Below are 12,628 nucleotides of genomic sequence, written 5' to 3'. Positions count from 1 at the left end.
GAGAAAGTATCGCTCAAGCTTGGGGAGGCTTAAGTCAATGTTATATTCATGCCCCAATTATGAGCTCTCAAGAAAAAATATTATTCAAAATTTTTATGCTCGGCATTCTCTCAATAATCGCTCCATTCTCGATACTTCTTATATTGGTTCTTTTATGATGAAGACTATTGAATTCAAATGGGATTTATTAGAAAGAATTAAATGAAACTCTGAAGATTGGGAACTCGACGAAGGTAAGGAGTCAGTATAACACCTAAGTTTGATTGTGTTAAATCTTTTATGGATACCGATGCTTTTCGTGAATTTAGCACTAAATATGGACTTGACTCTGAGATAGTAGCTTCTTTCTGTGAATCATTTGCTACTCATGTTGATCTCCCTAAGGAGAAGTTGTTTAAATATCATCCTCCCATTGAAGTAAAAGTAGTTGAACCTATTAAAGTTGAAGAAAAGACTATCACCTATAATGTTCATCCTATTGTTCCTACCGCTTATATTGAGAAACCACCTTTCCCTGTTAGAATAAAGGATCATGCTAAACTTCAACTGTGGTTCATAAGAGTAATGCTTGAACACCTACACCCCCTGAGCAAATTAAAGTTGAACCTAGTATTGCTATGGTTAAAGATCTCTTGGTCGATAATATTGATGGGAATGTTATTTACTTTTGTGATGAAGCTGCTAGAATTGCTATACCCAATACTAAAGATAAACATAGACCTGTTATAGGCATGCATGTTGTTTCTGTTAAAATAGGAGATCATTGTTATCATGGCTTATGTGACATGGGTTCTAGTGCGAGTGCAATACCTCATTCCTTATACAAAGAAATTATGCATGATATTGCACCTACTGAGATAGAAGATATTGATGTTACAATTAAGCTTGCCAATAGAGATACTATTTCACCAGTTGGGATTGTTAGAGATGTTGAAGTCTTGTGTGGGAAAGTTAAATATCCTACTGATTTTCTTGTTCTTGGTTCCCCACAAGGTGACTTTTGTCCCATTATATTTGTTACACCCTTCTTGAATACTGTTAATGCTAGGATAGATTGCAAAAAAGGGTATTGTTACTGTTGGTTTAGGGGGTATGTCTCATGATTTTAATTTTGCTAAATTTTGTAGACAACCCCATGATAAAGAATTGCCTAGTGAAGATGAAATTATTGGGTATTGCTTCTATTGCCGTGCCTCCTAATGATCCTTGAGAACAATATTTGCTAGACCATGAAAATGATATGTTTATGAATGAAAGAAGGGAAATAGATGAAGTATTCTTTAAACAGGGACCTATTTTGAAACACAACTTGCCTATTGAAATTCTAGGGGATCCTCCTCCACCCAAGGGTGATCCCGTGTTTGTGCTTAAACCATTACCCGATACTCTTAAATATGCTTATCTTTATGAAAAGAAGATATATCCTATTATTATTAGTGCTAACCTTTCAGAGCAGGAAGAAGAGAAATTATTGAAAACTCTGAAGAAGCACCATGCTGCTATTGGATATACTCTTGATGATCTTAAGGGCATTAGTCCCACTTTATGCCAACACAAAATAAAATTGAAGAAAGACGCTAAACCGGTTGTTGATCACTTATGATGGTTAAATCCTAAGATGAAAGAAGTGGTAAGAAATGAAATACTAAAGCTTCTGGAGGCAGGTATAATTTATCTTGTTGCTGATAGTCAGTGGGTAAGTCCTGTCCATTGTGTCCCTAAGAAGGGATGTATTACTGTTGTTCCTAATGATAAAGATGAATTGATCCCACAAAGAATTGTTACAGGTTATAGAATGGTAATTGATTTCTGCAAATTAAATAAAGCTACTAGAAAGGATCATTACCCTTTACCTTTTATTGATCAAATGCTAGAAAGATTATCCGAACATACGCATTTTTGCTTTCTAGACGGTTATTCTGGTTCCTCTCAAATACCTCTATCGAAAGAGGATCAGGAAAAGACCAATTTTACTTGCCCTTTCGGTACCTTTGCTTATAGACGTATGCCTTTTGGTTTATCTAATGCACCTGCTACCTTTCAAAGATGTATGACTGCTATATTCTCTGAATTTTGTGAAAAGATTGTTGAGGTTTTCATGGATGATTTCTCTGTGCATGGAACTTCTTTTGATGATTGCTTAAGGAACCTTGATCGAGTTTTGCAGAGATGTGAAGAAACTAATCTTGTCTTGAATTGGGAGAAGTGCCACTTTATGGTTAATGAAGCTATTGTCTTGGGGCATGAAATTTCTGAAAGAGGTATTGAAGTTGATAAAGCTAAAGTTGATGCTATTGAAAAGATGTCGTGTCCTAAGGACATTAAAGGTATAATAAGTTTCCTTTCTCATGCCAGGTTTTATAGGAGGTTCATTAAAGACTTCTCAAAAATTTCTAGGCCTCTAACTAATCTCTTACAAAAAGATGTTCCTTTTGTCTTTGATGATGATTGTGTAGAAGCATTTGAAATACTTAAGAAAGCCTTGATTTCCACACCTATTGTTCAGCCACCTGATTGGAATTTACCCTTTGAAATTATGTGTGATGCTAGTGATTATGCTGTAGGTGCTGTCGTAGGACAAAGAGTTGATAAGAAATTAAATGTTATTCAATATGCTTGTAAAACTCTAGACAGTGGCCAGAGAAATTATGCTACTACTGAAAAAGAATTTTTAGCAGTTGTATTTGCTTGTGATAAGTTCAGACCTTATATTGTTGATTCTAAAGTAACTGCTCACACTGATCATGCTGCTATTAAATATCTTATGGAAAATAAAGATGCTAAACCTAGACTTATTAGATGGGTTCTCTTGCTAGAAGAATTTGATTTGCATATTATTGAAAGAAAGGGAGCTGAGAACCCCGTTGCAGACAACTTATCTAGGTTAGAGAATGTTCTTGATGACCCACTACCTATAGATGATAGCTTTCCTGATGAACAATTAGCTATCATAAATGATTCTCATGCTGCTCCATGGTATGCTGATTATGCTAATTACATTGTTGCTAAATTTATAGCACCTAGTCTCACATATGAGCAAATGAAAAAGGTTTTCTATGATTTAAGACATTACTTCTGGGATGACCCACACCTTTATAAAGAAGGAGTAGATGGTGTTATTAGACGTTGTTTACCTGAGCATGAACAGGAACAAATCCTACGCAAGTGTCACTCCGAGGCTTATGGTGGACACCACGCCGGAGATAGAACTACACATAAGGTATTGCAATCCGGTTTTTATTGGCCTACTATTTTCAAAGATTCCTGTAAGTTTGTCTTGTCCTGTGATGAATGTCAAAGAATTGTAATATTAGTAGACGTCAAGAAATGCCTATGCACTATTCACTTGTTATTGAACCATTTGATGTTTGGGGCTTCAATTATATGGGACTCTTTCCTTCCTCTAATGGGTATACACATATTTTAGTTGCTATTGATTATGTTACTAAGTGGGTAGAAGCTATTCCAACTAGTAGTGATGATCATAACACCTCTATTAAGATGCTTAAAGAAGTTATTTTTCTGAGGTTTGGAGTCCCTAGATGCTTAATGACTGATGGTGGTTCACATTTTATTCATGGTGCCTTTTGTAAAATGCTTGCTAAGTATGATGTTAATCATAGAATTGCATCTCCATACCACCCACAGTCTAGTGGTCAAGTAGAACTGAGTAATAGAGAGCTTAAATTAATTTTGCAAAAGACTATTAATAGGTCTAGAAAGAATTGGTCCAAGAAACTTGATGATGCATTATGGGCCTATAGAACTGCATATAAAAATCCTATGGTTATGTCTCCCTATAAAATGGTTTATGAAAAAGCATGTCACTTACCTCTTGAACGAGAACATAAGGCATATTGGGCCATTAAAGGGCTCAATTATGATTTCAAACTTGCTGGTGAGAAGAGGTTATTTGACATTAGCTCACTTGATGAGTGGAGAACCCAGGCCTATGAGAATGCCAAACTGTTTAAAGAAAAGGTTAAAAGATGGCATGCCAAAAGGATACAAAAGTGTGAGTTTAATGTAGGTGATTATGTTCTATTATACAACTCTTGTTTAAGATTTTTTGCAGGAAAACTCCTCTCTAAATGGGAAGGTCCTTACATTATCGAGGAGGTCTATCGTTCCGGTGCCATAAAAATCAAACTTTGAAGGCACAAATCCGAAGGTGGTGAAAGGCCAAAGAATTAAGCATTATATCTCAGGTAATCCCATAAATGTTGAAACCAATGTTATTAACACCGTAACCCCGGAGTAGTACATAAGGGACACTTTCGAGAATGTTTCAGACTCCGAAAAGGAATAGGTATGTGGTACGGTAAGTAAACCGACTCCAAAACAGTTCTAATGGAAATTTTTCTCCGTTTTGGAATATTTAAGAAAATAGGAAAATAAGAAGTAGTCCGGAAAGGACACGAGGCATCCACGAGGGTGGAGGGCGCGCCCTACCCCCCTGGGCGCTCCCCCTGCCTTATGGGCACCTCGTGTTCCCTCCGAACTCTGATTTCTTGCATGATACTTCTTTTGGTCGGTAAAAAATCATTATATAATCCCCCGAAGGTTTTGACCATCGTACCATGCAAATATCTCCTATTTTTGTTTTGAGTTGTTTTCTGCTAGAGTTTTCAAGGCCAGGCATCATGTCGGCCCCCTCATCCAATGACGCAGGCAACGATGCTTGGCTAATGAAGATAGAGATGAAGAGAGAAGAACTTGGGATAAACAAGGGTGATATGATCAAGGAGGCCACAGAGGATCAAGCTCCTGCAATAGAAGAAGAAGAAGACATCCTTCAACCTTACTATAACCATCTTACCCCTACTGAAATAGAAGCTTTCGAGATGATTGAAATAGTTCGGGTGCAAAACAAGTATCTCACTCGTGAAAATATTTTGTTGCAAGAATACATCACTGCACTCAAGGGCATTATTTGCAAATTGGAGAATCTCCTACGCTCGATGTGTGACACGACTTCATCAACAACTTCATCATCACCACCATCTTCTTCACCACCAAAGGAGAACTGAGTATCGGGTATGGGCACTCCCCTTCGCAACTGCCAAGCTTGGGGGAGGTGCTCCGGTATCATATCACCATCACACTTCTATCTTTACCTTTTTCTTAGTTCGACCATTTTGGTTATATCTTGATCTAGTAGAATAAAATTTAGTATGATCTAGCTTTGAGTTTTTTCGTTGATCCTTATCTATGTAATCGAATCCGTGAGCTATATATAGTAAAGATTAGTTTTGAGTCAAGGGCTTGGTTATCTTGCTATGATCTTGAGGGAATACAAATAATAAAAGAAAGAATAAAAAGAAATAAAGAGATCATATTGATCTTATGGAGAGTAATGACTTCACATATAAAGAGTATGATGAATAAAAGTTGTTGAGAATTGACAAACATAGTTTTGGTCATCGTTGCAATTAATAGGAAGTAATAAAGAAAGTGAGGTTTTCACATATAAATATACTATCTTGGACATCTTTTATGATTGTGAGCACTCATTAAAATATGACATGTTAAAAAGTTGATGTTGGACAAGGAAGACAACGTAATGGGTTATATTTTATTATATCCGAAATAAATTATATTGTCATGGGTCATCCAACATGTTGAGCTTGCCTTTCCCCCTCATGCTAGCCAAATTCTTTGCACCAAGTAGAGATACTACATGTGCTTCTGAATATCCTTAAACCCAGTTTTGCCATGAGAGTCCACCATATCTACCTATGGATTGAGTAAGATCCTTCAAGTAAGTTGTCATTGTTGCAAGCAATAAAAATTTCTCTCTAAATATGTATGATCTATTAGTGTAGAGAAAATAAGCTTTATATGAGCTTGTGACATGGAAGAAATAAAAGCGACATACTGCATAATAAAGGTCCCTATCACAAGTGGCAATATAAAGTGACGTTCTTTTGCATTAAGATTTGGTGCATCCAACCATAAAGGCTCATGACAACCTCTGGTTCCCTCTACGAAGGGCCTACCTTTTATTTTTGTCCTATACCTTATACAAGAGTCATGGTGATTGCTACCTCTTGAGCATGCATTGGTTTTCCCTTGAAGAGGAAAGGGTGATGCAACAAAGTAGCGTAAGTATTTCCCTCAGTTTTTGAGAACCAAGGTATCAATCCAGTAGGAGGTAACACGCAAGTCCCTAGTACCTGCACAAACTAACAAGAACCTTGCAACCAACACGATAAAAGGGGTTGTCAATCCCTTCACGGTCACTTATGAAAGTGAGATCTGATAGAGATAGTAAGATAAATATTTTGGGTATTTTTATTGTATAGATTGGAAAATAAAGATTGAAAAATAAACAACGATAGAAATAGCATGTAGATAGGAAAATAATATGATGGAAGATAGACCCGGAGGCCATAGGTTTCACTAGTGGCTTCTCTCAAGATAGCAAATCCTACAGTGGGTGAACAAATTACTGTCGAGCAATTGATAGAAAAACGCATAGTTTTGAGAATATCTAGGCATGATCATGTATATAGGCATCACGTCCGCGACAAGTAGACTGAAATGATTCTACATCTACTACTATTACTCCACACATCGACCGCTATCTAGCATGCATCTAGAGTATTAAGTTCATAAGAACAGAGTAACGCATTAGGCAAGATGACATGATGTAGAGGGATAAACTCAAGCAACATGATATAAACCCCACCTTTTTATCCTTGATGGCAACAATACAATACGTGCCTTATTGCTCCTGCTGTCACTGGGAAAGGACATCGCAAGATTGAACCCAAAGCTGAGCACTTCTACCATTGCAAGAAAGATCAATCTAGTAGGGCAAACCAAACTGATAATTCAAAGAGACTTGCAAAGATATTAAATCATGCATAAAAGAATTCAGAGAAGAATCAAATATTTTTCATGGATAATCTTGATCATAAACCCACAACTCACCGGATCTCGACAAACACACCGCAAAAAAGAATTACATCGATGGAGCACAAGCGTCATAAAAGGATAGTAACATTATCCCTTCTCTCTTTTTCTCTCATCTTTTTATTTGGGCATTTTCCTCCTTTTTATGGCCTCTTTTTGTTTCCTTTTTTCTTTTCGTCTGGAGTCTCATCCTGACTTGTGGGGGAATCATAGTCTCCATCATCCTTTCCTCACTTGGGACAATGCTCTAATAATGATGATCATCACACTTTTATTTACTTACAACTCAAAAATTACAACTCGATACTAGAACAAAATATGACTCTATGTGAATGCCTCTGATGGTGTACCGGGATATGCAATGAATCAAGAGTGACATGTGTGAAATAATTATAAAGGTGGCTTTGGCACAAATACGATGTCAACTACATGATCATGCAAAGCAATATAACAATGATGTAACGTGTCGTAACAAACGGAACGGTGGCAAGTTGCATGCAAATATGTCTTGGAATGGATATGGAAATGCCATAATAGGTTGGTATGGTGGCTGTTTTGAGGAAGGTATATGGTGGGTGTATGGTACCGGCGAAAGTTGCGCGGTACTAGAGAGGCTAGCAATGGTGGAAGGGTGAGAGTGGGTATAATCCATGGACTCAACATTAGTCATAAAGAACTCACATACTTATTGCAAAATTCTATTAGTTATCGAAACTAAGTACTACACGCATTCTCCTAGGGGGATAGATTGGTAGGAAAAGACCATCGCTCGTCCCCGACCGCCACCCATAAGGAAGACAATCAATAAATAAATCATGCTCTGACTTCATCACATAATGGTTCACCATATGTGCATGCTATGGGAATCACAAACTTTAGAACAAGTATTTCTCAAATTCACAACTACTCAACTAGCATGACTCTAATATCATCATCTTCATATCTCGAAACAATTATCAAGTATCAAACTTCTCATAGTATTCAATGCACTTTTTATGAAAGTTTTTATTATACCCATCTTGGATGCCTATCATATTAGGACTAATTTTATAGCCAAAGCAAATTACCATGCTATTCTAAAAGACTCTCAAAAAAATATATGTGAAGCATGAGAGATCAATAATTTCTATAAAATAAACCACCACCGTGCTCTAAAAGATATAAGTGAAGCACTAGAGCAAAATTATCTAGCTCAAAAGATATAAGTGAAGCACATAGAGTATTCTAATAAATTCCGATTCATGTGTGTCTCTCCAAAAGGTGTGTACAGCAAGGATTATTATGGTAAACTAAAAAGCAAAGACTCAAATCATACAAGACGCTCCAAGCAAAACACATATCATGTGGTGAATAAAAATATAGCCTAAAGTAAAGTTACCGATAGACGAAGACGAAAGAGGGGATGCCTTCCGGGGCATTCCCAAGATTAGGCTTTTGGTTGTCCTTGAATTTTACCTTGGGGTGCCTTGGGCATCCCCAAGCTTAGGCTCTTGCCGCTCCTTATTCCAAAATCCATCAAATCTTTACCCAAAACTTGAAAACTTCACAACACAAAACTCAACAGAAAATCTCATGAGCTCCGTTAGTATAAGAAAGCAAACCACCACTTCAAGGTACTGTAATGAACTCATTATTTATTTATATTGATGTTAAACCTACTTTATTCTAACTTCTCTATGGTTCATACCCCCTGATACTAGCCATAGATTCATCAAAATAAGCAAACAACACACGAAAAACAGAATCTGTCAAAAACAGAATAGTCTATAGTAATCTGTAGGTTTCGAATACTTATGTAACCCCAAAAATTCTTAAATAAATTGGTGGACATGAGGAATTTGTTTATTAATCAACTTAAAAAAGAATCAACCTAATCTCACTCTCCAGTAAAAAATGGCAGCTAATCTCGTGAGCGCTAAAGTTTCTGTTTTTTACAGCAAGATCGCCAAGACTTCCCCCAAGTTTTCCCAACGGTTCTACTTGGCACAAACACTAATTAAAAACATAAAACCACATATAAACAGAATCTATATGAATTATTTATTATTAAACAGGAACAAAAAATAATAAACAAAAATAAAATTGGGTTGCCTCCCAACAAGCGCTATCGTTTAACGCCCCTAGCTAGGCATAAAAACAAGAATAGATCTAGGTATTATCATCTTTGGTATGCAATCCATAAGTGGCTCTCATAATAGATTCATAAGGTAATTTAATATTATTCATAGGAAAGTGTTCCATGCCTTTCCTTAACGGAAATTGGAATCTAATATTTCCTTCTTTCATATCAATAATTGCACCAATCGTTGTAAGGAAAGGTCTACCAAGAATAATAGGACATGTAGGATTGCAATCTATATCAAGAACTATGAAATCTACGGGAACATAATTACTATTTGCAACAATAAGAATATCATTAATCCTTCCCATAGGTTTCTTAACGGTGGAATTCGCAAGATGCAAATTTAAAGAACCATCATCAAATTCACGGAAACCTAACACAACACACAAAGTTTTTGGAATCGTGGAAACACTAGCACCCAAATCACATAAAACATAGCATTCATGATCTCTAATTTTAATTTTAATAGTAGGTTGCCACTCATCATAAAGTTTTCTAGGGATAGAAACTTCTAATTCAAGCTTTTCTTCATAGGATTGCATTAAGGCATCAATGATATGTTTGGTAAAAGCTTTATTTTGATCATAAGTTGAGGAGAATTTAGCACGGATTGCAACAAGGAAATACAGTCTATCAAAGAGCAATTATCATAATTAAATTCCTTGAAATCCAAAATAGTGGGTTCATTGCTATGTAAAGTTTTGACCTCTTCAATCCCACTTTTACCAATTCTGATCAAGATCTAAAAACTCTAAATCATGGGGATGCCTTTTAACTAAAGTTGACTCATCTCCAGTCCCATCATTATCAAGATTCATATTGCAAAACAAAGATTTAATAGGAGACACATCAATCACTTTAGATCTTCATCCTTATTATCGTGAAAATAGAAGAACACGTTTTTATAAAGCAATCTTTTTAGCACGCATCCTAGCGGTTCTTTCTTTGCACTCGTCAATGGAAATTATCATAGATTTGAGAGACTCATTGATATCATGCTTCGGTGGAATAGATCTAAGTTTCAAATAATCAACATCAACAGAAATTCTATCCACGTTCCAAGCCAACTCATCAATCTTAGGCAATTTTTCTTCAAGCAAAGCATTGAAATTCTTTTGCAAAATCATAAATTCTTTAACACTAGTCTCAAAATCAGAGGGCATCTTATTAAAATTTCCATAAGAGTTGTTGTAGGAATTACCATAATTATTAGAGGAATTACTAGGAAACAGCCTAGGATTAAAGTTTCCTCTATACGCGTTGTTACCAAAATTGTTCCTACCAACAAAATTCACATCCATAGATTCATTATTATTCTCAATCAAAGTAGACAAAGGCATATCATTAGGATCAGAAGAAACACTCTTATTAGCAAACAATTTCATAAGTTCATCCATCTTTCCGCTTAGAACATTAATCTCTTCTATTGCATGAACCTTTTTACTAGTAGATCTTTCGGTGTGCCATTGAGAATAATTAACCATAATATTATCTAGGAGATTAGTAGCTTCTCCTAAGGTGATTTCCATAAAAGTGCCTCCCGCGGCCGAATCTAAAAGATTTCTAGAAGCAAAATTCAATCCAGCATAAAATTTTTGTATGATCATCCATAAATTCAAACCATGTGTAGGGCAATTACGTATCATTAATTTCATCCTCTCCCAAGCTTGTGCAACATGCTCATGATCAAGTTGCTTAAAATTCATTATATCATTTCTAAGAGAGATGATCTTAGCGGGAGGAAAATATTTAGAGATAAAAGCATCTTTGCACTTATTCCATGAATCAATACTATTTTTAGGCAAGGACGAACACCAAGTTTTAGCATGATCTCTAAGCGAAAACGGAAATAGCTTCAATTTAACAATATCATTATCCACATCTTTCTTCTTTTGCATATCACGCAAATTAACAAAGCTGTTTAGATGGGTAGCGGCATCTTCACTAGGAAGGCCAGAAAACGGATCTTTCATAACAAGGTTCAGCAAAGCAGGATTAATTTCACAAGATTCAGCATCGATAAGAGGAGCAATCGGAGTGCTTAGAAAATCATTGTTGTCATTGTTGTTGGTATTGGAAAATTCACACAATTTAGTATTGTCTTGAGCCATCGTGATAAACAATCCAACACACAAGCACACAGGAAGCAAGCAAAAAGAGGCGAACGGAAAAGAGGCGAACGGAAAAGAGGGCGAATAAAACGGCAAGGGTGAAGTGGGGGAGAGGAAAACGAGAGGCAAATGGCAAATAATGTAATGCGAGGGATAAGAGTTTGTGATGGGTACTTGGTTTGTCTCGACTTGTGCGTAGATCTCCCCGGTAACGGCGCCGGAAATGGCTTGTTGATGGGAGATCCAATCTTGACTTGACTTGGTGCAACCTCCCCAGCAACGGTGCTAGAAATCCTTCTTGCTACCTCTTGAGCATGCGTTGGTTTTCCCTTGAAGAGGAAAGGGTGATGCAGCAAAGTAGCGTAAGTATTACCCTCAGTTTTTGCGAACCAATGTATCAATCCAGTAGGAGGTAACATGCAAGTCCCTAGTACCTGCACAAACAAACAAGAACCTCGCAACCAACACGATAAAGGGCTTGTCAATCCCTTCATACGAAAGTGAGATCTGATAGAGATAATAAGATAAATATTTTTGGTATTTTTATTGTATAGATTGGAAAATAAAGATTCCAAAATAAACAACGATAGAAATAGCAAGTTGATAGGAAAATAATATGATGGAAGATAGACCCGGGGGCCATAGGTTTCACTAGTGGCTTCTCTCAAGATAGCAAATTCTACGGTGGGTGAACAAATTATTGTCGAGCAATTGATAGAAAAACGCATAGTTATGAGAATATCTAAGCATTATCATGTATATAGGCATCACGTCCGCGACAAGTAGACAGAAACGATTCTGCATCTACTACTATTACTCCACACATTGACCGCTATCTAGCATGCATCTAGAGTATAAAGTTCATAAGAACAGAGTAACGCATTAGGCAAGATGACATCATGTAGAGGGATAAACTCAAGCAATATGATATGAACCCCATCTTTTTATCCTTGATGGCAACAATACAATACGTGCCTTGCTGCCCCTGCTGTCATTGACAAAGGACATGATACGTCTCCGTCGTATCTATAATTTTTGATTGTTTCATGCCAAATTATACAACTTTCATATACTTTTGGTAACTTTTTATACTATTTTTTGGGACTAACATATTGATCCAGTGTCGAGTGCCAGTTCCTGTTTGTTGCATGTTTTTTGTTTCACAGCAAATCCATATCAAACGGAGTCCAAATGGGATAAAAAATGATGGAGATTTTTTTGGAATATATGTGAATCAACGCGAGACGATGCCCGAGGGGGCCACGAGGAAGGGGGGCACGCCCCAGGGGTCAGGCGCGCCCTGGGCCCTCGTGGCCACCCCATAAGGCGGTTGATGCCCTTCTTCTGCCGCAAGAAAGCTAATATCCGGATAGAGATGGTGTTAAAATTTCAGCCCAATCGGAGTTACGGATCTCCGGGAATTTAAGAAACAGTGAAAGGGCAGAATCAGGGAACGCAGAAATAGAGAGAGATAGAG

Source organism: Triticum dicoccoides, chromosome 1A, assembly GCF_002162155.2.
Source record: "Triticum dicoccoides isolate Atlit2015 ecotype Zavitan chromosome 1A, WEW_v2.0, whole genome shotgun sequence".
Taxonomy (NCBI): domain Eukaryota; kingdom Viridiplantae; phylum Streptophyta; class Magnoliopsida; order Poales; family Poaceae; genus Triticum; species Triticum dicoccoides.
This window is presented reverse-complemented; position numbering follows the sequence as displayed.